The sequence below is a fragment of the Lagenorhynchus albirostris genome, chromosome 16 (assembly GCF_949774975.1).
Source record: "Lagenorhynchus albirostris chromosome 16, mLagAlb1.1, whole genome shotgun sequence".
In the NCBI taxonomy this organism is placed as follows: Eukaryota; Metazoa; Chordata; class Mammalia; order Artiodactyla; family Delphinidae; genus Lagenorhynchus; species Lagenorhynchus albirostris.
The window spans coordinates 61,351,507-61,356,824 of record NC_083110.1 but is presented as its reverse complement, the minus strand read 5'-3'; the positions used below and the strand labels follow the sequence as shown (position 1 = coordinate 61,356,824).

The 5,318-nt window shown below is 40.6% G+C and overlaps 1 non-coding gene across 1 annotated transcript; it reads left to right on the top strand.

The window, feature by feature from the left end:
• The first annotated feature begins 927 nt into the window (after nt 1-927).
• Nucleotides 928-1,029, top strand: LOC132507685 (U6 spliceosomal RNA). Its single transcript, XR_009536259.1, has one exon. It is a non-coding gene; the product is annotated as a U6 spliceosomal RNA (small nuclear RNA).
• Nucleotides 1,030-5,318: the final 4,289 nt, after the last annotated feature.

Sequence of the window (5,318 nt, the reverse complement as noted above, 5' to 3'; positions counted from 1 at the left end):
CCACCTGCCACAAGCGGAATTTAGCTTCCCCAAGATCTATTTTCTTCCTTTTCCCACCCTGGAGCTCCCCACCTCTCTCCAGCAGCCAGCCATCCCAGCAAAGCAGAATTATCACTGACAGTGAAAGAGAAAGGCCTCAGAGTTAGGCTGTGAGCAGAAGCATGCCATAAAGTTACCAGCTTAATTAAGCCATTACAGTTTTTAGGGGGTTTTAAAGACAGGCAATTTGAATGTATAATTGAGCCCGAGTACAGTCTCATTCTATGTTTTCCCCGGTCTGCTCAGAACCAGATTGCGAATGGGAAATAGCTGGGGTGACATCCTGCGGCAACAAGGTCGGTTGCTCATTTTTACTGTGATCTCCACAACGAAGTTATGAAGCGTTTATTTCTATGGGCTTGGCCCAGGAGTGAAGGGCTGGGACCCCTGAAGCGCCAAGCAGACAGGCCAACGACACAGAGAGTGCTTTGACTGTCAGCCTGTCCCCAGTGTTCTCAGGGACAATATCCCACACTTCCTTGTACAGAGAAGCTACAGAATATGGTTAGAGGAAACATTCTCTTTGGAAAAATGATTCTGAACTTCAGCCCTGAATTTAGATAGGGGAAACTAAGAAAGATTAGAAACCCATGTTCTTCAACTTTGACCAGTAGAGGAGAAGGCCAATTTGAGTCTCCCCTTGGGGGGAAGTGGATATTTAGGGAAAGCACACGAAGCCCACTGCTTATGCTGTGAACGTAGCTCAGCACTTCACAGATTAGGCAATTTTACTAGTTGACAGCTGTTTATTCCAACAGCATATATTTTACGTAGCAGTACATTCAATACGTTAAGTTGTATTTCAGATTTACTCTAATCCCCACTGCCACCCTACCATATATATACAAGTGCACATACACACTGAGATGCTACAAGAAATTTTGCTTAGTTCACTTCAGCAGCACATATACTAAAACCAGAATGATACAGAGAAGATTAGCATGGCCCCGAGCAAGATGCACACAGATCCATGAAGTGATCAAATATAAGACCTGAAACCAGGGCTACCCTGGTGGCGCAGTGGTTGGGAGTCCACCTGCTGATGCAGGGGACACAGGTTCGTGCCCCGGTCCGGGAGGATCCCACATGCCACGGAGTGGCTGGGCCCGTGAGCCATGGCTGCTGAGCCTGCGCATCCGGAGCCTGTGCTCCGCAACGGGAGAGGCCACAGCAGTGAGAGGCCCGCGTACCGGAAAAAAAAAAAAAAACCTGAAACCATAAAACTCCTAGAAGAAAACATAAGCATAAGCAACTTGACATCAGTCTTGATGATGATTTTTTGGATTTGATACCAAAAGCTACGGCAACAAAAGTCAAAATAAACGTGGGATTACATCAAACTAAAAAGCTTCTGTACAACAAAGGAAACCATCAACAAAACAAAAAGCAACCTACAGAATGGGAGAAAATATTTACCAACCGTATTTCTGATAAGGAGATAATATTTGAAATATATAAAGAACTCAAACAACTTAATAGTAAGAACAAACAATCTAATTCAAAAATGAGCAGAATATCTGAATAGACTTTTTTTTTAAAGGACACATACAGATAGCTAACAGGTATATGAAAAGATACTCAACATCACTACTCATCAGAGAAATGCAAATCAAAACCACAATGAGATAACACCTCCCACCTGTCAGAATGACTCATCAAAAAGACGAGAAATAACAAGAGTCGGCAAGGACAGAAAGGGAACTCTGGTGCACTGTTGATGCGAATGTAAATTGGTGCAGCAACTATGGAAAACAATACAGAGATTTCTCAAAAAGTTAAAGTAGATCCATATGATACAGAAATTCCACTTCTGAGTATTTATCCAAAGGGCATGAAAATGCCACGTTGACGAGATATCTGCATCCCATGTTCATTGCAACATTATTTAGAATAGCCAAGATATGAAAACAAACTGCGTCCACCAATGAATGAATGGATAGGCAAATGTCACACATACACACACACTCACACACACACAGGAATATTATTCAGCCATAAAAGAAGAAAATCTTGCTATTTACAACAGCATGGATGGACCTGTAGGGCATTATGCTAAGTGAAGTAAGTCAGACAGAGGAAGACAAATACAATAAGATGTCACTTATATTTAGGATCCAAAAACAAAACAAAAACAACCCGCCAAAAAACAACAAAAAATGAACTTATAGACACAGAGAACAGATCAGTGTTGTTGCCGGAGGTTGGGGGAACAAATGTGTAAAGGGGGTCAAAGGGTACAAACTTCCAGTTCTAACATAAATAAGTCATGGGGATGTAATGTACAACATGGTGACTGTAGTTAATAATACTGTATAGCATATTTAAAAGTTACTAAGAAAATAGATTTTAAAAAGTTCTCATCAGAAGACAAATAATATGTAAGCATGTATGGTGACTGACATTAACTAGCCTTGTTGTAGTGATCATTTCTCAATATATATACATATATTTATATATACACACACAAGTATTGAATCATTATGTTGTATACCTGAAGCTAATATAATGTCATATGTCAATTATACCTCAAAAATTTTTTTAAATAAAAAATACTTTTTGTTGGGTATGTGCTCATGGTAAAAGAGTCCCAAATCCCATACCCACCCTTTCAGCCTCTGACAATTGTGTCTCCTCTCCTTAAAACTAGTTCAACCTGATAGAGAGGCAGGGGTGGAACTGAGCAAGCAGAGGGGTGGGATGATATGGGTTGGGGGAGGTGTGCTGTAATGGGTCACAAAGGAAAATATGAAGTATCAGTGATCTAAGGATACACCTGTGGGTTTCCTCCAGTTCTAGTAATTCTTTACATCGACACAGTGATCAAGCAGTTTGTGTTGTTAGATCGTACTAATAAGACACTGAACTTGGCATTAGATCATATGTCTAATTTATCAGTGAAGAAAAAAAATCTCAGAGAAGAAAGTATGCATTTTAGGTCAAATTATATAAATAAACTCTCTCTCTCTCTCTCTCCCTCCCCCCCCCATAGAGAGATTCTCAAAGGATTAGAACCCAAATCCTCTACTTCTAATATAACGCTAAGCTAACTTGGACTTTAATTTCACTTGTGTTTGCGTACAGGATTGAGGTCTGCCTTCCCAAACTGTAGACTCCCAGAAAACGTTTCTATAAACCCCCCATCATGTGTCCATCTGCTGTGCTTCTTTCCTGTTAAACGTTAACTCACTTGAATCCTACTTTATGTAAACGTGGTTGTATGAAAACTTAAATTTGTTAAAATAAAACATACACCGTTAAGGGAATTTCAAACAGATTCTCTGGAGCTTTTCTTTAGAGAATGAGCTCCTCTAATGAGCTTAAACGCTTGGATTAAAAGAAACCGAAAATGGCTGCCCCGTTTTCTGAGTAAACATCCTACATTTTAGGAAGGTAACTTTGCCAGCATTGTGCAGCTTCTGCAGCAGAGAAAGGGTGCCAAGTGACTATGTTCATTCTTGTTCAGGAGGTTGAATTCAAAAGAAACTTTCCCTGAGATACATTTGCATACAGTAGGTAACTTCTTGTTTGTCTTCAAGTTGGGCCCAGCGTTCCCCCCGCTTTTTTTTATAAGATATTTTCTTTTGTTGTATACCTTATAGTAAGACTTCGTAAATCTTTGTTTTGAATCACCCCTGATGAGAGAAACACTCGAAAGCAAAATCTATGTGATAAAATGAAAGGAAGAAAATAAACGCTGCGTATGGATAGTCAAATCTAAAAAGATAAAGTAACTTCAGTCCCTCCTTTGAGAGCCCCAGGTTTTCCCAACTCACATTTAGAATTCTGATTTTCTTCGTCTTTCTTGGGCCACATGGAAAGAGAATACTGTATATTTCCAAATGCACACAGCCAGCTATCCAAGCGCCTGCAAAGTTGAGTATGGTTCCTTTGAAACGAGCTCACCAACTCCCACAACTCCTGAGACCAAGGGTAACAACTGCTCCTTGGTTTTATAAATTACCCAGTGGGTTACAGCCAAATGCTATTGGTTCGATTTCCCAGAGCAGTTCTCAAACTTTAGCAACATCAGAATCACCTGGAGGGCTTGTTAAGCCACAGAGTGGTGTATTCCATCCCTAGCGTTTCTGATTCAGGAGCCCAGTAATTTCATATCTAACAAATTTCCGGGTGCTGCTGTTGCTGCTAGTATAGGTATGGTGACTACTCTTTGGGGACCTCTGACTTGGAAGGCCCAAGTACCCGTGAGATGAACAGTAGCTGACGTGTGTCAGCAAAGTCCTCTGTACTTCTGGCTTCAGTGAGATTTGAAGGGGGCGTAATGGAAGGCATGGGCTATGAGCAGGAGGTGAGAAGGTCAAATGCATTAGATTTTTATTCCATCCATTCTCTGTGGCTGAGAACTACAGGTATTCCTGGTGCCCAGTGGGTTTTCAGGTTATTAAGCTTTTAAAGGATGAAGTCTGCCAGCTTACAGTTTGAAAGCAAAGCAGCCAAAAACTTGTGAGAGGATAAAAGATATGGCCTTAAGGTGCTTGCCCAGAAGCTTTGAATTTATCTGATATAACCAGGTCATAATTTGAGGGGGAATAAATTCCCCTTGTTAAAATAATCAGTTACATTCCCTCACACTTGGGGAGAAGACCCCAGGGAAAGGTAGTTCTCTTTAAACCCTACAGACTTGTGGATTGCTTCCCCTCACAGGTGTAGCCCTTTGATACTGTGTAATTAAGAAGAATCGAATAGTTTAGGAACATCTGCATAAGGAATTAGGATGATTGGAATGGATCACACATCTTTCATGGAGGAACTGATGTTAGCACATGCAATCATAGCTTGATTATCAAGCTATCATAAATAGAAATGGAGCACATATTAAAGAGCGATTTCTGAGCTGAGGGTTGAAGGACAAATAGAATGCACGTGTTCCATTTATCTGTGGTACTCAAGTAATTTGGAAAGAGATACTTTTCACTGTGCAGTCTTTGTTGTAGTATGGTTTTATTTCCCTGTCCTTGCCCTCCTTTCCTCTTTCAGTTTTACAGATACAACCTGAGTCCCTACTATGTGCAAAGCAGTGTACCAGATCCTTTATTTGATGCAAAATTCAGTAGAACATGTAAGCCTCTACTCTTAAGTAAGAGGCTATGCTGCCTATTAGATTACGAAGTGTAGGAGAATGCCATCAGCACATACAGAGGTACAGAAGGTATTATCTGAGGAATGTTGAGAAAGTCATATTATGCTTCCCTCTTACAATAATCCTCCACTAAAAGAATCACTCTGCCTCGCCAAGAGGTTCAATGAGACTAGAACCATGT